At 39.3% G+C, this 24,048-nt stretch overlaps 1 long non-coding RNA gene across 1 annotated transcript; it reads right to left on the reverse strand.

Annotated features, from left to right (window-relative positions):
- Positions 1-3,407: 3,407 nt before the first annotated feature.
- LOC307017407 lies at positions 3,408-13,686 on the reverse strand. The gene is made up of 4 exons (XR_013802177.1): positions 6,843-13,686; positions 4,379-6,270; positions 4,190-4,266; positions 3,408-3,755 (listed from the first exon to the last, which is right to left on the reverse strand). It is a non-coding gene; the product is annotated as an uncharacterized lncRNA (long non-coding RNA).
- Positions 13,687-24,048: the final 10,362 nt, after the last annotated feature.

Here is a 24,048-nt window from a genome sequence, read left to right on the forward strand (position 1 = left end):
CACCCACTCTGCTCCCTGGTTCACCCCTGAACTCCGTCTGATGAAAACCTGTGCCCGGCAACTTGAAAGACTCCGCAATAAAACAGGTCTCACAATTCATTCTCAAACCTACAAAGACCACCTACAGCAATATAAAGATGCCCTCTCCCATGCCCGCACCACCTACTACTCTCAGTTAATCCACTCTGGCTCCGGAAACCCCAAAACACTCTTCTCCACAATAAAAAAACTCCTCAGCCCCCTGGAAACCACCACTCAGTCATTCACAGTAGACAAATGCAGCTCTTTTCTCAAAAATTTTCAAAGCAAAATAGACAACATTTACAGCAGCTTAACCACTACCACACCAGCTCTCCCTCAAGCCACCTGCCCCCCCTTATCCTGCCAACCCCTGTCCCAGTTCTCCCCTGTCTCCCCTATTGACCTCTCTGATCTCCTCACAGGAATGAAAACTGCCACCTGCACCCTGGACCCCATCCCCTCCAGCTTTGTTAAGGCCTGCCTTCCTACTCTCTCTTCACTCATCACTACAGCAATCAACTCCTCCCTGTCTTCTGGCACCGTCCCACCGTCCCTCAAAATAGCTGCTATCACCCCTATTCTGAAAAAACCCGGACTAAACCCTGACAACCCTAATAACTTCAGACCAATCTCGAACCTACCCTTTCTGTCAAAAGTTCTGGAACGCGCTGTAGCGTCACAACTCAAGCATCATCTCTCTGCTAATAACCTCTATGAAACTTTTCATTCCGGATTCCGCTCAAACCACAGTACCGAAACCGCACTCCTCAAAATTACAAATGACCTTCTCCTCTCCTCCGATGCTGGTAACCTCAACCTCCTCATCCTCCTTGACCTCAGCGCTGCCTTCGACACCATCCATCACTCCATCCTCCTCACCCGTCTTGAAACCACCTTCAACATCACCGGCACTGCCCTCTCTTGGTTCACTTCATACCTCTCTGACAGAAACCAGTTCATCTACATCAATAACTGCAAATCCCCCACCGCTCCTCTCCCCCAAGGTGTCCCTCAAGGCTCAGTTCTCGTCCCCCTCCTCTTCATTCTCTACCTGCTTCCCCTTGGTCACATAATCCGCCGTCATGGACTTCAATTCCACTGCTTTGCCGACAACATCCAGCTTCTCATCTCCACCAAGTCCATCTCCACTGCTACCCACTCCATCCTGACAAACTGCATCACTGAAATCAAATCCTGGCTCCAACTTAACTTCCTGAAACTCAACTGCGATAAATCTGAAATAATAATCATTGGACAAAAGAAGCTCACCACACCTATCCATAACTTCACCCTCAACATAGACGGCTTCCCAGTTCAAACCTCCCCTCACATCCGGAACCTAGGCATCATATTTGACCAAACCCTCTCCTTCAACCGATACATCAAACAGATCACAAAGACAGCCTTCTTCCACCTCAAAAACATCGCCCGTCTACGTCCATCCCTCTCTCCCACTGCTGCCGAAACCCTCATCCACGCCTTCATCACCTCCCGTCTGGACTATTGCAATAGCCTCCTCTATGGTTCACCTGCAAAAATCCTCAACAAACTTCAATATATCCAGAACTCCGCCGCCCGTCTACTCACCCACACCCGAATCCGTGAACACATTACACCCGCCCTCATCAAGCTCCACTGGCTCCCCATCCCCCAGAGAATTCAGTACAAGATCCTCCTGATGACGTACAAAGCCCTCCATAACCTGGCCCCATCCTACCTGACTGACCTCCTCCACAGACACACTCCCACTCGCTCCCTCCGCTCTGCCACTGCCAACCTCCTGTCCCTCCCCACCCGGACCAACCTCAAGTCTTGGGGCGACAGAGCCTTCTCCGTTGCTACACCCACCCTCTGGAACTCACTACCCCAATCCATCAGAGATTCTTCCTCCCTCACAGCATTCAAAACATCACTCAAAACCCACCTGTTCAACACTGCATTCAACCACTGACCACCCCACTCCCCCCGTATTTTTTCTGTTTTGTTTATCTCTTTTTGTATTTCTTTGTCTTTTTTTGTTGTGTTTTCTTAAATTCTCTGTGAAAGCGTCTTTGAGTTTCATGAAAAGCGCTATAAAAGTCCCATGTATTATTATTATTATTATTACCTCTTTTTATTGCATTTTAATACTTAAAATATTTTTATATTAATATTTTAATGCGAAAATGAGCTTATTTCTTCAATACCTTTCAGGTCATGTGACCGATTCACTCAAAATCAATGTTGGGTCAAAGAACTACACCGGCTGAATAGGACACACCTCTTTTTATTCAATTTTAACCCTCTAAATATTTTATATTAATATTTTGATGGAAAAATGAGCTTATTTCTTCAATACCTTCCTGGTCATGTGACCGATCCACTCAAAATCAATGTTGGGTCAAAGAACTACACCGGCTGAATAGGACACACCTCTTTTTATTCCATTTTAACCCTCTAAATATTTTATATTAATATTTTGATGGAAAAATGAGCTTATTTCTTCAATACCTTCCTGGTCATGTGACCGATCCACTCAAAATCAATGTTGTGTCAAAGAACTACACTGCCTAAATAGGACACACCTCTTTTTATTGCATTTTAATACTTAAAATATTTTTATATTAATATTTTAATGCGAAATTGAGCTTATTTCTTCAATACCTTCCAGGTCATGTGACCTAAACACTCAAAATCAATGCTGGGCCAAAGAACTACACTGGCTGAATAGGACACACCTCTTTTTATTGCATTTGAATACTTAAATAATTTGTATATTAATATTTTGATGCAAAAATTAGCTTATTCCTTCAATACCTTCCTGGTCATGGGACCGATTCACTCAAAATCAATGTTGTGTCAAAGAACTACACTGGCTAAATAGGACACACCTCTTTTTATTGCATTTTAACCCTGCAAATATTTTATATTAATATTTTGATGGAAAATGAGCTTATTTCTGCAATACCTTCCAGGTCATGTGACCGATTCACTCAAAATCAATGTTGGGTCAAAGAACTACACTGGCTGAATAGGACACACCTCTTTTTATTGCATTTTAATACTTAAATAATTTGTATATTCATATTTTGATGCAAAAATTAGCTTATTTCTTCAATACCTTCCAGGTCATGTGACAGATTCACTCAAAATCAATGTTGGGTCAAAGAACTACACCGGCTGAATAGGACACACCTCTTTTTATTCCATTTTAACCCTCTAAATATTTTATATTAATATTTTGATGGAAAAATGAGCTTATTTCTTCAATACCTTCATGGTCATGTGACCGATCCACTCAAAATCAATGTTGTGTCAAAGAACTACACTGCCTAAATAGGACACACCTCTTTTTATTGCATTTTAATACTTATTTTATGTGAAAATTAGCTTATTTCTTCAATAACTAATGACTCAAAATCACTTTATTAATTGAATACTAGTCTGTACACAATAGAAACAGCTCTTTATATCGGATAATATTACATCCTCTATTTAATATTAATATTTCTATTACAAATTCAGGGTTTTTTCTATAGCTTCCCTGTCATGTGACCCAGTGATTAATGATCAGAAAGTAATACAAACAAGGCTACACAGGACACATGTTTTACTAATCGTCATCATTGAGCACATTTCAAGTATTACTTGCACAAAGGACATTTCCAATATCCTGTCTCTGCCTTTTTAAGGTCTCTGCTGTCCATTGCCAGACACTGGGCATGGTACCATCGTTCGCAGTCATCACACTGAACCTGTTGAAGTGAAAGAAATAATGTATTTATAATATATTTGTACCTTAGATTACCATTCAGTTGTCTTAATACTCAAGTGTTAGTGAGGAATCAGCTGACACAATCATCTACTCCTTAAAACCCACTCCCTGTGTTTTAACATGCTCTATTGTTTTGTTTAATTTTTTTTGTTTTATTGTTCTGTCTTTTACATTTTTTGATTTAAGTATTCCAGTAGTGAGTGTTGCATTTTTTAAATGTATTGTATTTAGTTGTTTAAAATTAAATGTGTTTTAGGTTGACTTTTAAAATCTGTCCAGGGACTACAGATGAAAAATAGCCTCTTGGCTAACTCTGGCATATTTACAGAAATGTTCATTAATGTGCACTGTCCCTGTTAAATAAATAAATAAATGTAGACATCACAATTACACATTTTCTTCACAACAGCTCACCCAGTCTGTGATGGGAGATCCAGATCCTGGAGGCCTTAAGGCAGCACACATAGCACAATAAGTGTGCTCATCAAAGACTGAAACAAGATAACAATACATGTATGTCAGCTTCTATATAAATACATATATATATATATATATACATACAGACACCCATATATACATATAAATATATTCATATTTATTTACCTGATGCCTCAAGGATTTCGAGAGCCAGTTCTCTCCTCTCCTGTGTCATGTATTTCTTTGAACACTCGAAATTCACATTCGGGATCAGAGGGAAGGATTCCATGACTGCCTTTGCCATCTAAACAAACAACACTTATGTTATGGAGGGTTTTTCTTCTTTATTGTATAGTAATACAGATACAGACAAAAACATGAGACACATTATAGAAAACATCCACCCTTGACTAGAATGCCTCCCAAAACCTTTGATTATTGATATAGACCGGTCCTATTATTGGAATTTTGAGATATTCAGAAGCAAAGTTTTGTCAATTAAACTTTCTGTGTTCAAGTGAATACTAATTTAAGTTCAACAATGTTGTGTCATAATCCAATTGTTGTCAGTTGTGAAAAATACAATAAACAACAACATGATATCGGCATTATACTATATATTGTCCATTGGCCAACCTGCCTGCTAAATATTATGGGGATCAGCATCGGCCTTTAAAAAACCTTTATCGGACGGTCAACCACTACTTTTGACAGCTTTTTTAAATCCGTCCTTGCATTAAACCGTCTTTCACATTAAAAACTCTGCTTGTTAACTGGATGAAAACAGAATCTCTTCAGCTCACCTTCACGACAACGACACCACAGCTACATCCATCCTTTTGAAGTGGGTGACCCATAACGCCTCCCTTCCACTTAACATCCACCCAGTCTGTTATGCTGTGGCGTGTCCTCCTCATCCTGAAGTACTCCCTGAGAAAGGATAATGTCAACACACTTTACATTTCTAATTATGTGGCTCCTAAAGATAATGTAACAGAAATTCATATTGTTTGTATTCACCATATGACCACCAGGAATACGGTGCTGGTTTTGGCATGAATGTACTGTGAAAAAGTAAAAGCACTTTTCATCAAAAAAGATTTTTGGTTTCACCATGTAAGTCTTGTGCTTTAACAGAAATAATACAATAACAAAAATAATTACAAACCAGCAACTTCCAGTGGTTGTTGTTGACAAGTACAAAGGACAGGACAGCTTCATAGTTGTGAAATTTTACCTATAATGCCATCAAATAAAGGATTAAAACAAACTAAGGTAAAAATAACAACAACATTAGTCTGACAATTATGTTCTTGTGCCATTCATTTGTCGTGCTTAAAACAAGTGTTGGTATGGAAATTCAATACTAAGTAGATTTATCAGGTGATTTAACTAATGACTATAGTTTCAGAGAGGATACAGTAAAATAATCTCAGTTAATTTCCTATTTAAGATCTCAGCCAATGCTTCACTCCATGTACCTAATGGGTGAGTGTGAGCCCACATATCAAATCCACACCTACTTCCCCCTAAAGTATCACCATGCACAAACACAACACACCCCACACATAAACATACACAGACCACACACATTACCTTTGGTAAACTGTGAGATGTTAGCTGAGTTCTGTCCCCGAACAAAATGACACCTGCTGTGTAGTGATTTAGCAATTACATTTTGTTCACAACGCCGAATTTGTCGGCAGCAACATGAAACACGCCTTCAATTACCCGGCCAAAAAAATCATAACAATTTGCCAATTAATGCATATTCCCAGTTATACTGAACTTTCATTCCCTGCAACTTTGAGAATCTTGTGACTGACAAAAGTATCTAGACATTTTTTCAGATACTTTTTGGGCAGAAATCGTTAAATGCTAGATAAAGAAAATGACACAGTGTAGAGTGAAACTTCAGACACTTGAAACATGTAGTAACGTACCTCCCCTGTCAACCACTGGTGGGGTCGAAGTGAGCATAGCTCACAGTGGCGGATAAGTAAGATGCGTCCTTTCATCTGTGAGGGGAGCACTGCCACGACCACCTCGGTGTCCTTTTTTTTCCACAGCCAGGTCAACTAAGTCAAGATTGAGGGGAAATAGATGCAGTCTGTTTAATATGGACACTTGAAGAATCTTTTAACCCTCCGGTATCACTCTGGACATTTTTGTCCCGAATGACTAATTAGGGTAGTGCATTTGAATGTCACCAGAGGGTTAACAATCTTGAATGTTTGGGTGGAGGCCTTGTTTTTGTATATGCACCATCAAAGCTACATACACAAAATATAATTAAACTGTCCATGTGTATGCATTTAACCTCAGTCCCTTTTAGAGTTTTCACTAAATAACATTAAACAGGCTGCTCAGGAACAGAAACTGTAATTGCAGTTTAAAGTCTGATTTAGAAATCTAGTTTCTGTTATAAGTTTGTATGCTGTATTTACATTTTTCATCTTCATATTCTCCCCCTACAACATGCACCTAATCATATTGGGTTATAATACTTCATGTCCTTTGTCCTTCACCTCACTCACCAATTTAGTCCATGCTTTACTTTCTGACAATATTTACTTATTCCATTGTTTCAATTAAAATGCTGGAGAACAATTTACTCACTCTGAACATAGTAAGTCTTAGAGAAACTCACATTTCCCTGTGCATATTTTTCCTGTTGGTCCACTTTTCTTTTCTTCACCTTTGTGGCAGGTGGGCTCTTGGGGTTGGGTAGTGTTTTTGGTGGATTGAAGTACTTGGACTTGGGCTTGGTGTGACCAGCAGAACTTTCCCGCTTGTTCCACTGTTCCTCGTGGTCATCATCTGGCCTGCTAGGATGTCCAAAGTTTTTGTCCAGAATATGCATTGGCAGATTGTGTTGCTCAATGTGCTCTATATATCTTCCTTGTATTGAGGCATACATTTTGGAGACAAACTCAGCTGGTCTCAGGTACTTTTTTTTTAAAAGGATGGAGTGTTTGACCAACCCAAACCAGAGCTCAACATGGCAGTTGGTATCCCTGGTTTTATGACTTCCATCTTTTTTAGAGGTACCTTTTCTATGTCGCGACAGATCCCCAAGCAACAAACCACTCCACAAAGGGAAGATCCCCATGTAGTTTTTTAACAGTGCATCAATGGCACCAGGACAGAGGTAGTGGTTTTTTACATGAACAGCATCGTCAGAGAGAATGTCACACTCTGCTTGGTCCCGTCTGACTTGAAAAGCTTGTGTAAAAGGGGACTTTCCAATAATGTTATGAGCATTTTTTTCCATTTTGCTTTCCTCCTCTCCCGTTACATGTCCACTTTCCTCCAGTTTCACGTCCCGAGTTTGCAAAATGCACTTGTCGAGGTACATTTTGCTCTGTTTCACCAAATTAGTGTACTCCACTGCATCAAAAAGCACACACATATGATAAAAAACATCAAGGGCTTCCTGCATACTTGTGCAGTTCAGGATGTACGCGAAACAGAATGTTGCATATTCCTGTGTGCCTCTGTCTACAGTTTTTTTTCCAAATGCTTGTGACACAGCCTTCATGATATGAGCAGAGCACAGATGCAGCACAGTGAAGTTAGGAATCAGTTCAGTTTGTCCAGACACTATCTCAAATGCTCTGTCAAGGTACACTGACATATTTTCCCTGTTAAAAGACAGAAGCACACTGTTTATCAGAGCCCAACTATAATCTGTCTCAACCTGTGCTATCTTTCTTTTTGTTGTGTAAGACAACTTTCTCTTAAATTCCATGAGCCAATGGGAAATAGATGGAATGGAATGGCTATTGGTGATCAGTTCTGTGACAGGCAAGGGAGGCTTATCCTTACCCATTCCGGGCAAAACCAAAGCATAATATAAGACCCGCTTATTTTGATCAGGAATGTTCTGTATCACGCTGCCTGTGGCATCAAGGTAGAGGGCCGTAGGTGTTGGCTTTTTCAAGTGCTCAGTCAATATCTTTATTCCAGCATCTGTGTATAAATGCACAGCAAACGGATCAATTTGTAGGTGCTGAAGATAGCCTTTTGATGATGCATGACTGCTGCTCTCTTTGATTATTTTTTGAGTCAACATGAGTTCAAGCATCATGTCATTGTGGAGCCTTGCACTTTTCTTCACTTCAGAGGATATTTTCTTTAATACGTCTTTTGTGAGGCTTCTGCTTATGTTACCAGCCATTATTTCCTCTACTGGTGTCCGTCTCAACATAGTGTAATAATAATTGCTGACACCACTGGTTAAGGCTTTGGAAATTGTTCCTCTTCTCGTGTATTTTGCTGGTCTAAATCGCCTTTGATTTTTATGGTGTATAACTCCACCAATGCGCATGACTTTAAAAAAAAAAAATGTATCCGTTGATTTTGGCCTGTTCTTTTTTCAGAAACTGTAGACAGCGTTGCATCCATTAAATGTGCATTTTGCAGAGGCACAGAAAAATGGCGAATTCTTTTTACGGCTATCATTTGTCTTAACATGCTGGTATTTGAAAGCAAGTGTGCAGCATGGATTATTTTTCAAAAATTCCTGATAAAATGTATCAGTCCAGGGGGGACGGAGTTTTTTTTTGCAATGTTTAGGTTTAATTTTGTTCCATTGTTTTCTTGTCATGGCAATTTTGAACTTTTTTGGCCCTGCTTTGCACTTTCTGTTCATTTTTGATGTCATTTTGGCGGCTGTCTCTGTACTTTGTTGGTCTGACTCTTGTGACTCTTGTGTGTCTATCTCAGACTGTGGCTGTGCGTTACTTATTTCCCTGTCATCCTGACTTGTGTCCTTGTCTTTCTCACCTGTAGGTGCGCTGTAAGACTGTTTTTCTTCATCGTTCTTATCTTCATCTTTCCCCACAGGCTCTGTCCCTGTTTTTCGTTTGTTTCTTTTTCTTTTTTTATCCTTTTCTGGCCCTTTCTTGTCCTTGCCTGTTTGTCCCTTTCTGTTCATTGTTGTTGTCATTTTGGTGGCTGTCTCTGTACTTTGTTGATCTGACTCTTCTGTGTCTATCTCAGACTGTGGCTGTGCGTTACTTATTTCCCTGTCATCCTGACTTGTGTCCTCGTCTTCCTCACCCGTAGGTGCGCTGTAAGACTGTTTCTTGATACTGTGCTGTCCATCTCTCCCTCTTTCACTGACATATTTTCCTAAATACAAACATTACAAAAGCAAAAAATCTCATTTAACTACTGTATCTCTTATTGCAAGACTACAATGCAACTTTAAGCAATCTGCCATCCTTGGGTCAATTACAGTAAATTATAGGGGTGCACCGAATGGGAAATTCTTGGCCGAAACCGATACCGAAAATAGGAAACAGTTGGCCGAAAACCGAATGCCGAAAGGCCGAAAATGATTAATAGAAATATATATAATGTATACATTTTTTACCAATGTTGTTCAGCTGCCTGATTATGGAAAAAGACATGATTATGGCAAAACTTAACTTAAATAATAATCACTAGTATGGGTCCATAAAACATTTATTCAGCACTTTTGAATGCATACAGTACATTAATTCCAAGTCAAGTGCATTTTATTTTCTCTGTAGGATAACTACAACAAAGTGCATTCAGAACAAAGCCAAGGTGCTTTAAAACTGCATAAACATCTAGGCCAGTAGGCCTACAACAAAATAGTGTAAATAAAGACTGTAACAGCCAGGCCTTCAACAACAACAAATGCACCTATAAGTGCATGCATACAAATGTGCAAACTGGATAAATCCACATGAATGTAACTATTTACAAATGAAATTACAATTCAATTTCAAGAATCTGTAAATAAGGCTGTCTGTCCTCATAAGCAAAGTAGTAAACATTGTATAAAGATACATAAAGTGAAAACTGGATACAAAATCCACAATCAATTACAAATTAAATTACAATTTCAAGAATCTGCAAATAAGGTGGTCTGTCCTCATGAGCAATGTAAACAACATTGTATCATTTAGATACCGAAAGTACAATATATTGAACACTGCTGCTGTCATTTCCCCCTAATGATAACCTGAGATGGTGAATTATAACTCACAATGAAAATTGTTCAGGAAAGTGGGTATAGAGTAGACATGTAGAACTAGATAAGCTTATGATAAGCCAGCCTTGTCTACTTATTAAGGAAAAGTGGGAGGTTCTTTTTAATGAACAGTAGCTTCTCTGCTTTATCAGCCATAAGTCTGTTCCTCTTCTCATCAAGCACATGAGAGGCAGCGCTGAACAGTCTCTCGCTGTCAGTGCTTGTGATTTGATCTTACTCCGCATATTTGTCCGGGTGTTTTGATTTCAAGTGGTGGAGTAATCCCGAAGTGGTGAAAGTCTTTGCAGTTACACCCCCTCGAGAAATGTCAGCTGAACACGTTTTACAAATCGCAATCCGCGCCTCTTTCTCTGATATTTTTAAATATCTCCAAGCGGCAGACATGTTGGCTGTGAGACAGCCGCGAGCATGGTCGCGCGCCGTGCTTGTCGCCGCGTTTTGATTACGTCATCACAACAACACGTTAGCTTACCAACGTAACCCTGTTCTCTGACATTCGGTGATATTTTTTCGGTGCTAAAACCCTTTCGGCCGAAAGCCGAAAGAGCCTTTTTAACCATTTTCGGCCGATAATTTTCGGCGGCCGAATATTCGGTGCATCCCTAGTAAATGATGTTAACATGCTACTGTGATGGCTGTAGTATTTAATTAAATAAGAACATTAACCCTTATGCCTCCCTAATGAAATGTATTATCCAGGCTACTGTTTAATTTTGCGAGCATTCTGATTGTGTTAAGAATATGACACGGCATTTGGTAAAGATGTTAGTGTTTTGGAAACATGTTCTTAATAATGTGTAATCAAAATATTGACTTTCAAATCCCTAGCGAAAAAAATAAAAGTGAATGAACATTTGATAATTATGATCAGCACTGAATTGGGTTAAAAAATGTAAGTAATTGAAAATGGAACAACATTATTAACATAGCCTATAATATCTTTATTACAGTATTTTTAGATGCAGACATTTTTGTCGTTAGTGTTTTCAGAGTTATGTTTTTAAAAAGGGATTCACAAGGGTTAAGCTTCAACTTAAAAGCCTCTGGGGCAGAGTCCTGCATGGGTCCAGTTTTGCAAATCTGCAACCACCCGAACCCTCGCAGCTCAGTAGCAACTGCGAACCGACCCGTTACACGCAATTATCTTCAAGTCAAATCTGGACCCGACCTGTTGATATAAGACCCACGACCCGACCCGTTGTGAATTTTTGGGGGGGCTAGTGGAGTACTTCGTGACCACAGAGCGTGAACGCTGTGATCAGCTGTTTTAGCGCAGTTCTCCAGTGAGTCTCCCTCCGCAGCCGGTTGGCGTAGTTTTTGGCACAATTCCGTTGTACAGACCGACGTTAACAGCAGCCCCGTCTGTGCACACGGAGACCGACTCTGTCGTCCGGTGATCGAACCGCCTTCTGGAAAAGCTTCACAAGTACCTCTGTTTCCGCGCATGCGTACCTGCGTACCAGTTATGTGCACCCCTGGATATGGGCCTACGTGTATGTTTTGCCCGTTACCAGACCTGGCTTCATGGGCGAGCCCCATGGGGCCGGGCCCGCCCATCCAGGATTTGGGCCCGCCCATCCAGGATTTGGGCCCGCAGTTTTAATCAGGGCTGAATAAAACATTGTAATTGTTTTATTATTATGTTTATGGTTGTTATTTGTAGGGCTCTGTCCTAATATTTATTTTTGTTTTAAACTATGTTGAAAGATTAGTTTAATATCATTTTTTTATTTTGCTATGAAATTCTGAATGAAATTCTGAATGAAAGGCTGCGCGCGAGACTGGTTTTTCGCTGGGTTGAGTCATGTGGGTGTTTGAGTGAGATGCGGCACAGCAGCCTGTCAGTATACTCTTGCTAGGTTAGTTTGTCTATTATCATTTATATTTATCTGCAACAATGGATATCAGGAAGTGGTTCATGAAAGGAATATGGCAACTCAGAGAAATTGACTCTCAAGCCGGCTCTCTCACAAACTCCGGTTCTGTGCGCAAACAGACCGCTGCACACGCTATCTGCCCCTCGCTCAATCTCTCTCTCTCTCTCTCCCTTTCTCTTTATCGCTCAACCTCACTCCACCCTGTGTACGCTCCTCAAGTTTGCCTGCGTGCTTGCCCAAGTCCCCACCCCCGTTGACAATTCAGATTTCCCGGGAAATGTAAGTTTCGGGGTGGGCCCGCCCTGGCAAATCAAATGCCCGCCCAGAGACGTATGTCTGCCGCCGGGTCTGCCCGTTACACAACTATTTTGCGGGTTATCCGCCGGGTATCCGAGGCGGGACTCTGCTCTGGGGCTCATCAAAATTATTTTTTAACAGTACCTGCTTGAAGCACCTCCGTCCGGACTCCACGTCGGTCTTCACCCCAGATGACCCTCAACCACTTAAGATGCTCTTTCTTATTACCTTTAAACACTGTAGCCTAAGTGTAACTGAGGACCACTGCTCAGTTGTAACATTAACTTCACTAAAACCATGAGAAATTAAAGACCTGGTGATGAAATCTCTACCTCCTGCTTGTTGCCACAGGTCTAAAGCTTTCTTTGTCTTGCCTTTTTTGAAGCGCACCATTTTTAGATCAAACAATGTGATCTGGTTTCTAAAATGTCTTCTTCGTGTTCTTCTTCTTCTTCTTCTTCTCTCGATGTTTGGCGTATTGCAAACAACTTTAAAGGTGCATACCGCCACCTGTACATGAGTGTGAATCATCATATCATGTCTTAACCATGGTCTTAACTCATGGATGTGTCTATGATCTAATCAAAAAATCTATATAAATAAATCAACAAAAATGATATGATACATTATTTGTTCAACCTCACACTTAATGGCGTTGGCTAATTTTCTGTGAAGAACTTATATCAGAACACATTTAAAATGACCACCCACTGTACTACACATTTATATTACAAACAGGAGGTTCGGGGCTAACACGAATGTGGAAATTGTGTGTGTGTGTGTGTGTGTGTGTGTGTGTGTGTCTTATCACAACTGATCAAGATGGCCAAATTATGCTCTGCTCAGAGGGCCTTGCAAATGATTTCGGAAGAGAGAGAACCATTTGACGATGATGTAGAGGAAGAGGAAGGTGTATCAGAATGTGTGGGTCACATTTCTGAGAATTCTGAGTCCGACAGTGACTTTGAAGAACACGATTAGATTGAGCATCAGCTAGTTACAAAAAAAAGAAGAGCAACAGGACCAGCCGGTCAGCGGGCAAAACAACAAGTAGCACTTTAATTCATGAATCAAGGTTCAAGGTTTTTATTTGTCATACGAACATAGCTACAGTGTGGTTATGACGATGAACATCTTAGGTCACAGGATCCTCCATTGAAGCAATAAGCTAGTTTTTCCATCAAATGATTAATAAAAAAATATTTAAAGTATTAAAATGCAATAAAAAGAGGTGTGCCCGATGCAGCCAGTGTAGTTCTTTGACCCAACATTGATTTTGAGTGATTATGTCACATGACCTGGAAGGTATTGAAGAAATAAGCTAATTTTTCCATCAAAATACTAATATAAAAATATTTAGACTATTAAAATGCAATAAAAAGAGGTGTGTCCTATGCAGAAAGTGTAGTTGTTTGACCCAACATTGATTTTGAGTGATTATGTCACATGACCTGGAAGGTATTGAAGAAATAAGGTAATTTTACCATTAAAATATTAATATAAAATATTTAGAGTGTTAAAATGCAATAAAAAGAGGTGTGTCCTATGCGGCCAGTGTAGTTCTTTGACCCACCATTGATTTTGAGTGATTAGGTCACATGACCTGGAAGGTATTGAAGAAATAAGGTAATTTTTCCATTAAAATATTAAAATAAAAATATTTAGAGTGTTAAAATGCAATAAAAAGAGGTGTGTCCCATGCAGCCAGTGTAGTTCTTTGACCCAACATTGATTTTGAGTGATTAGGTCACATGACCTGGAAGGTATTGAAGAAATAAGCTAATTTTCCATCAAAAAATGTATATAAAAATATTTAGTGTTAAAATGCAATAAAAAGAGGTGCGTCCTATGCAGCCAGTGTAGTTATTTGACCCAACATTGCTTTTGAGTGATTAGGTCACATGACCTGGAAGGTATTGAAGAAATAAGGTAATTTTTCCATTAAAATATTAATATAAAATATTTAGAGGGTTAAAATGCAATAAAAAGAGGTGTGTCCTATGCAGCCAGTGTAGTTCTTTGACCCAGCACTGATTTTGAGTGAATCGGTCACATGACCTGGAAGGTATTGAAGAAATAATCTAATTTTCCCATCAAAATATTAATAAAAAATATTTAGACTATTAAAATGCAATAAAAAGAGGTGTGTCCTATGCAGCCACTGTAGTTCTTTGACCCAGCACTGATTTTGAGTGAATCGGTCACATGACCAGGAAGGTATTGAAGAAATAAGCTCATTTTTCCATCAAAATATTAATAAAAAATATTTAGAGTGTTAAAATGCAATAAAAAGAGGTGTTTCCTATTCAGCCAGTGTAGTTCTTTGACCCAGCACTGATTTTGAGTGAATCGGTCACATGAACTGGAAGGTATTGAAGAAATAAGCTAATCTTTCCATCAAAATACTAATATAAAAATATTTAGACTATTAAAATGCAATAAAAAGAGGTGTGTCCTATGCAGACAGTGTAGTTCTTTGACCCAGCACTGATTTTGAGTGAATCGGTCACATGAACTGGAAGGTATTGAAGAAATAAGCACATTTTTCCATCAAAAATATTAATAAAAAATATTCAGAGTGTTAAAATGCAATAAAAAGAGGTGTGTCCTATGCGGCCAGTGTAGTTCTTTGACCCAGCATTGATTTCGAGTGATTAGTTCACATGACATGGAAGGTATTGAAGAAATAAGCTAATTTTTCCATTAAAATATTAATATAAAAATATTTAGAGTGTTAAAATGCAATAAAAAGAGGTGTGTCCTATGCAGCCAGTGTAGTTCTTTGACCCAGCACTGATTTTGAGTGAATCGGTCACATGACCTGGAAGTTATTGAAGAAATAAGCAAATGTTTCCATCAAAAATATTAATAAAACCTATTTAAAGTATTAAAATGCAATAAAAAGAGGTTTGTTCAATAAATGTATGCACTAGGGTGAATTTGCTTCACATTCACACGATCGAGAAGCTCTCGATTTATTAAAAAGAACATTTTTCTTGTGTAATTGTAAATGTCATTTGTTGATGGTCCCTAAGTGAAAGCCTCGTTTCGCGGAGAAGATCTCCCCGTTAAACTGACGCTGCCGGCGGGTCCGGGAAACTGACGCTGCTGGCGGGTCCGCGAATGTCCGTCGAATATCCAACCTAAAACTAAATTCACCGCGGTAGTTGATAACACTTTCGCAGTCCAAGCCATCTTTTTCCCATTTTGGGGCCACCAGACAAGATACTCCTTGTCCAATTCAGGATCGTACTCCCCCTCAATTAAATTGAACCGGACAACTTCGATTGTATCATTGCTAAATTCATTGAGCCCGTACATTTTTGTGTTCAAAAGTACCTCTAAGTAGTGGCAACAAAGTGATTACAATCCGGAGATTGCAGTTGGCACTGCGGTCTGTATCCTAGCAACGCTAGATAAGCGGGAAGCGCGAGGCGAAAGTTGGGCACGCGCACGTCACCACTCACCAGCTACCCTCAGCGGCAGAATAATCCGTGCCTGGAAAAAGTTCTTTAATTTTGATTCTCATTCACAAAAAGAGAGAAAACCTGAGAATGTACAAAAGATATTTGTCAGATTTAGGTAGATATTCCCAGGACTACAAAACGGTACCGGAGGACCCGTATGGAGGCACAACTTGTGACAGGTAAGGACGGGTTTTCTCTTCATATTGGACGAACGGGATGAACTGCCAATATAAGACGTATTTCATTTGGTGGTTTTTGTCTCACATTACTGTATTCAACGAATCATAGCAGAGTATACTACAACATTTTGAAAGTTTTTTAGATGTACATGTATAGATTCACTTCGTGTGTTATTATTCCTATTTTGATAGCAGCAGGGCAATATGTAAATTACGTTATAAAACATATAAAAATCAATATTGACTCTAAAAAAGCTGAGACATATACAGTATAAACCAACCCTAGCTTTTTGCTGAGATCCCAAATTAAAATGCCCACAATCAATGTGTGTATAAATGTCTGTGTAACAGTTGTGTGATTTGATCAATTTACAGACTCTGACTCATCCAGTGATGAAGCTTCAAATGAATATCGAATGGTGGGTGAGAGTATAATGTATTACAGTGACGATGAGGTTGTGTTAGATTCATTAAAATCATATTATCAGGATAGTTATTGTGTAGGCTTTTGCTTTAACTCAGGCTGATCACCATTCTGGCGGGACATCAGATGACAAAGGGGAGGATCCACATCATGAAATGGTAGTTTTTTGCATTGACTGATCCACAGACTTAAGAAATTGGACTCACTGGTGGACTTAACTATGACTCTGCTACTTGGTCACTGATTTTTTTTTTTATGCATTTCCACTGTGCATTGCCACAAGGTCATCGTTCGTCCGTCATGTACTGTCTTTGTATCCTGTTTGAATGCTCTTTTTATGATGCCTGTCTCAGGAATAGCCCCTCTTTTTTTTATTGAATTAATTTGATTTCAACTTTTCTGTCTCTCAGAGTGACGATGAGGTAGAGATGGCTGCAGACGACGAAGGAACAGATCAACAACATGAAATGGTACAACATAAACATGCAGGGATTGTTTTACTTATTTAAAAAAAAAATGTATTCTGTTAAAATCCATGACCTTTGCTACATTACAGGTAGCAGTAAGAGACAACACAGTTTTCTATGATGATAAGAATACAGATTTATCCGACACAAAAGAAGTTGGGTTACAAATATTTAACAAAATGTATCAGGAGTTATTTTATAACTTATAGTTAACATTATTTTCACTGTACGCACATATGACTTTCACCCGCAATGCTACCTTCCCATTTAAATATATTTTGTTGCTGCATGCTAACACCTTTTCCCTATGGGCATCAATAAAGATCCTTCTTATCTTATAGCATTTTGCTGTCTCTCAGTCTGGAGGGTCATCAGAGGACGGAGGGGAAGATCCAAACCATGAAATGGTATAATTTATGCAGGTCCACTTTGTTCCAGAAAGACAAACTGGTGTTGCAAAATTTCTTGTAAAAGTAAAGATCTCCAATGAATTGTGTGTATTGACATGTGAGGACATCATAGCTAAATGTATTGCAATGGGGTTAAGCTATATGTGATGAAAATGCCTTGGTTTGAGACAAGTCAAATGTTGAGGGCTAGCACAAACTGTTGAGACTCAATTTGGCAGCACATATATGATGATTTAAATGTGTTTTTATTTATGCTATTATTGTTTTTTTATAACTCACTGTTTGATCATTAACTGTATTTTGTAATGCATTTGTGTCTGTGACTGGGTAAATCTGTATGGATATTTCTAAATATGTGAGTAAAACGCCGCATTGAAGCGCTGTATGAACTCAGTTGTCTCATTCAATAACAACATTGAGAACATCTTTATCTAAAGTGTAATTCTTTGGCTATTTTGTGTGAAGATGTGTTGAAAAAGAAGATGAAAATATACGTTACCTAAAGGGAAACCAACTAAAACCAGCAATGAAAAATACTAAACAAGGTATAAGACTTGCATTCACATAAAAAAAAAAAAAATGCATACAATGGGACTTGAGTTATTATCATGATATATACCATGGTAATGTCTGTAGTACCATTTCAATACTTTATGGAGTACCAGTTATCTGAGGTACTGCGGCATGTACTATAGCAGGGGTCGGCAACCCCTGGCACGCGTGCCAGCATTGGCACGCGGCACCGTAACCAGTGGCACACTAGGAATAAGTGGAATAAGTGTGCAAAATATTTAAATTAATTTTCGGATCCTGAACGCGAGACCGCCGCCAGAGCTCGTCTCCCCGTTACCTGCAGAAGGAAGCCATGCACGCAACGCAGCCCGCTCTCTTTATCTCCAGTTGACTTTCTGCCGCTTTCCTCCGTGGTGCAGTGCTGATCGTTTCACCACGGAGGAAAGCACTTCACTAATTGCAGTACCCATAAGGAGCTGTACAAATGACGCCGTTTTTGCGTGGCTGTGTTTATTTAGTTGAAAGCCCAGAGGCGATCTGCTCATCTCTCATCGAAATAATATGCTACAAAGGGGCGGACTGGCCATCTGTGTGTAGAACTTTCCTGTCGGCTCCCAGACCGTAGTCGAGGAGGGCAGAAGCAACAAGCTTCAGGTTCAATAACCCACTTTAGCTTAAATGACTGGAGAGAGGCGAGCTCTTCTTGGGAGGACGATGCATTTATTTAGCTGTTCTTCTGTTTCACAAAATACATCACAGACCTCTGTTTTTCTGCTTTCCCGTTTCACTTCCAGAAACATGCACACGTCCCTCACTGTCGCTCTACCATTCACAAACACACATGCACAAGCCGCACCCCTCTCTCTCTCTCTTAAAGGGACAGCGATCTCATCTCACTCTGCATGACCCTAATATCATAACTTGTGTGTTCTGGAGAACCACAGAACGGACGATCGTCCTTATTATTATGCCGTTTAAACAAATTATTTAAATGTGTTTGTTAAATTCGGCATCATGTAAGTTGCGCTGACAGGTCCACACACTGCTTCCCCGCAGCGAGGCTCCCCCGCCCTCCTGCTGATAGTTGACGAGCGTCAAGCTCCTCAACCCCCCTCCCCCGTTGATAATTATCGATCGTTGGCACGCTGATAACATTTATTTTTTAAAATGGCACTTCATATCAAAAAGGTTGCCGACCCCTGTACTATAGTATCGGAGGTACCATGGTACGTACCACGGTAACAGCTGTGGTACAACGGTATGTACCAGGGTTATACCATGGTACGTACTATGGTACACTATGGTAACATCTGAGGTACCATGGTAGCACCATGGTATACCATGGTACGTATTATGGTACACTATGGTAACATTTCTTATGGGTATCACTCAGTATAACAGGCCTACTCTCTTTATTTGCTTTAGTTTAGTAGATATCTACAAACAAAGAGTTGATATTTTTCTAAAACCATTTAGTGCTTCACATAATAAAATACAAAATGGCTGTGGCCTGTTTTAGGAGCTGTAGGTGCGTGTGGTACAGTGTGTCGTGTGTGTGTGGTACAGTGTGTGCGTAGATGCAGCGGACATACAGGTCTCAGTTGGTTTGGTGTCCTCTGCTTACTTTTAATACTTGTAAATACAACTTTTGGCCCGTAATTTATTTTCCTCATTGTAGCGACCAGAGAGATGGGAGGGGGGTCGATATATCCAGTCTCTGATACGTTATTATGAGAGTGCTCTGTTTGATTCTGAAATTTTATATATTTATATAAATATATACATATGTGTGTGTGTGTCCGCATCTGTAGCCTGCTATTGTCGCATTATACCGCACTGTGAATGAATTAAAAGTAAATATATAAGTCGTCATGAACACATCTGCCATCAGACAGAGGGCTGCTGTGCCTCCTGTCATCATTAATGAACGTCTCTTTAAAATGACCGCTCAGAGGAGAGGAGTTCTCATTTCTCTAAAGCCCCTGTCACACTGTCCCGAAATTGACACCCGATGGACACACTAATATGGAATTGTGAATTTCGCCCGAAGATGGCCCCGAACCACACGCGAAGGCAACATTTACATTACATTTAAGACATACAACTGCAACGAAAGTAACACAAACAATTATGTTAAAGTATTATGATACTGTACTGATATTTTCCGACTTGTTTCTTTACTTTCTCCGTCTTTATATAGAAGATATTAAGTTTTCTCCGTCATGTTGTTTCTATAGCAACAACAACTTCCTCGCCTTCAAAATAATATATTATATCCTTTTTAGTTTCACAGAACACAAATTGGGTTATTTACATAATATGTTTACATGATTTTGTTGTGCAATAAAACAACCAGATGGACACACTATAAAGGAAATGTTCAAATTCGGCTCTGATCGTAGCAACATCGGGCCATTCGTGAGGGCATCTTAAGCCATCGTATGACCGCCGGTGGAATTTATCAGGCTCCAGCAGCAACTTCGGGAGCGGTGGCAAAATCTTTGGCATGCAAAAGAGCCTGATAAATTCCACCGGCGGTCATACGATGGCTTAAGATGCCCTCACGAATGCCTTACGAAGGGCAAAATGGACACACGAAGTCAACACGAAAATGAACCTTCACAAGGTCCTTCGGCAATGCTTTGTGATGCCAAAGATGTTGCCACCACTCCCGAAGTTGCTGCCGGAGCCTGAGAAACTCCACTGACGGTCATACGATGGCTTAAGATGCCCTCACGAATGGCCCGATGTTGTTACGATCAGAGCCAAATTTGAACATTTCCTTAATCGTATGTCCATCGGGTGTCAATTTCGGGACAGTGTGACAGGGGCTTAAACGCCTACTGCTTCCCCTCCTCTCTCCTCCTCGGCTCCTCCGCTCGCTTCTCCTGTGGGCGGGACTAAGTCTCTAGGATAGGAGTCGAGGAGGCGAGTCGAGGAGGGGAGTTAGAGAAATTAGAAAGGGCCCTGGTGTGTTTCCCGCAGCGAGACACTACAATACTAATTGTGGGCTTATCATGTTGATTCGGCCACAATAAAAAAAAAAAAAAAAAACTTTTGCTCTCTCCAGAGGGGCAGGTAAAAAATGGCAAACGGCTGTTGCCCGGGCAACATTAGCCCGTACCTGTGCACTTCCCTGGTCTGTTGCATGTTTTGTTTAATGTGTTATATTTGATGAAACATTTAAATATTAAGAGTAGGGAGACCAGGGACAGTTGTAACGGGACAGTTGTAACGCCTTCAATATCTCCAATCACAAACAAGCTAGAGTGATGAAACTCACTCTGCACATGCTCAGTTAGATGGAAAGATTGATGTGAAAAAAAGGAGCCACATTTAAATCTGTCGCAAAAGATATCAGTAAAAGTGTGTTTCTGGGGTAAAACATTAACAAAAATGTTATGATGTATTTTTTGGATACTGTCTTGAGGTCTAATGTCTAAGAATCCAAATTAGAATCAGTGTTTTGTAAGCTAAACATATAACTAGCTAAATATGGGTCAAGCCAGCAATCAGGCAGGTTCACAGGGGGTGAAAACATGACTGGTGGTCCTGGGTCGGTTATAACACAGACCACCTGGGACGGTTGTAACATGGCACATTTACAATGATGGCTCATTTGCTCGAATGATCAATATTGTTGATTGGTGTGCATTGTCCCTGTAAAAATAAACTGAATAAAATACTGTACGTAAAGTGTGTGCGTGTGTTTACAGTATGCCAAATATCGGAAAGAGGAAGACAGACAGGGGAGTGCCACTTCCTCTGCTGCAGAGGGCCTCAAATGAAGTTCAGGAGGGCAAATCAGTCAGGGCAGTGGCAAAGTCCCATGGTATATGCCATGTCACCCTGTATCGGTTCAATAAAAAGAGCCTGAAGTTGGAGAGCCAGGGATCCAAATCATCCCAAAGAGTAGGCTACTGGACTCCCAAGAATGTGTTCTTAACAGAGCAAGAGATGCTTTTGAGAGACCTGATGGAGGCAGCTGATCTATACTATGGTCTCAGCTCAAAGGAGGTAGGTCTACATAATTAAGGTAGAATAGGCTATCTATGGAAGTGACTTTTACACCTGCCACAAATGTGAATCAGATTGATTCCATCTGGTGTTCTGTTTTAAGTTCTGTTCATTGTTCATTGATTGTTGGAGGATGTGTGAAACCTCATTCAAATATTGTTGCCTTAGAATTTGACAGCTTTCCTCTCTTTTTTTGTCATGCAGTGTGAAAAAAGGTAACCGTTATTAACATGTTACAACCATCCTTGGCATGTGTTACAACTATCCCTGTACACAGGGACGGTTGTAACAGTTGAGTTAAAAAAAATATATACATTTTCCAACCTGTACTTATTTCATAGAAACATCTTAAATACATTGTTTCAGTAGTTGACACATTGAAAATGTATAATATAGCAAAATGGTTATTCTAGTGTAAATGTTTTTTTACTTATTGCGGATAACCCAAAAAGTGTTACAACTGTCCCTGGTCTCCCCTACATACAACATAGGGGTAAAGTAGAAGGTCAATGATAGAAATATAGAATAGAAAATATCAAGAAGATGCTGTAAATTATCTCTACAATAAAACAATTTAGTGCCGGATGTACAAAGATATTAATAGGAGGATGTGCAAAACAGACAAACTAATTAGGCTTTATTCAAACATTAAATAATACTTTAGGTTAAGGTCTTCTTGTAAATACATGTAAGCAAAACGCTTTGGGGGTATCTACAGATAAATATTAAGACTGACAAAGTACTTACAGTCTTATATATTGCATGGTTTGTTTTGGGACTTGACAATCAACTTCCCTGCAATGTTAACTATGTTGGAGCACTTATTTTAACCAATATTATACATATTTATTATACTCTTATAAGATGTATGTAGATAGAATAAGAAATGTGCAGAATAGGAGAGTTTAATGGTGGAGGCATACACACATATTGATAGATGTCTTGTTGAGGAACCTATGACCCAAGTTTTTCATTTATTGCATAACTACACCGTAGTTGTGTGATATGTCAATAAACCTTTGAAAACCTTGAAATCTTGAAAGGGATGTGCAAAATAGCCATTATACATTCTTAACTAAGTAACTAAAATAAATGTAGTGGAGTAAAAATACGTTTGATTCCTGTTTTGAATAGTGTGCCGTCGATGGGTTTCATTCCATTTCAAAGTGCTTTTTTGACGTATGACGTTTAAAAAAAGCAGTTTTTAGAGCAGAGCTCAAAACGGCTCCTTTCCCCTCTGAATTATTTCCCTTATGTCTTGTAAAACATATCAAATGCTGCATTAACTTTTTTAATTGTAATTTTCAGGCAAGGTTAAGCATACATCTAATAAAATAAAAAACCTGCAAGTTGCTCTTTAACCACGGTTTGATATATGTGTTTCTATTTGTGGATTCATGACATTACATAAAGTGGTATTGACATTTTGTTCCAAACGGTTGAACTTCCTCTTTCTCTGCAGGGTTACTTTGTTGTTTATTACTACCACCTAGTGGATAAACAGTAAAGTTACACCATGTGGTCACTGATAACTTTTGGATTCTTTGCAGCTTGGTCAAGTTTGGATGACCCAGTGTGCATCCATAAGCACCCAGTGAGTTTTCTTCTTATTTTTGTAAAATTGTATTTTCTTAAATGTTTTATGTGAGGAACTGCGGATGAAAATGAGCTCAAAGCTAAATCTGGCACTGTTACGCTTGATACATTTTAATGTTTTAAGTGTTCATTACTGTGCATTGTCCCTGCCAAATAAACGATTAAAAAAATGTAGAACTACTATTTAATCTTGTTAATTATTATCATTATTATATAATTCTACATAACATAATTGTTTTATATCAACAATAACTAAAATCAAATGTTTGCCATGTTATACAGATTACACAAGATAATAATTATCTCCAACCTTTATTATAGCAGGTCAACAAATTGCAATTTAAAAAATGATTAATTAGGGTTATAATTAATTGCATTGTGATCTCGTATGTACGATAATTATTTTCTCTTTACTTTTATTTTCTGGTATTGTGTTATAAGTTCAGCCCCTATACATTACCTTCTTAAATGCTTATCTTGAGTCTTGAAAAACATATTTATAATTCTTTTTTAGACTTGTAGTTTGTAGGTATTTTTGTTTGGTGTTTAAAAAACATTGTAATTTGATAACTCACGGGAGG

The sequence above is a fragment of the Notothenia rossii genome (assembly GCF_949606895.1).
Source record: "Notothenia rossii genome assembly, chromosome: 8".
NCBI classification, from domain to species: Eukaryota; Metazoa; Chordata; class Actinopteri; order Perciformes; family Nototheniidae; genus Notothenia; species Notothenia rossii.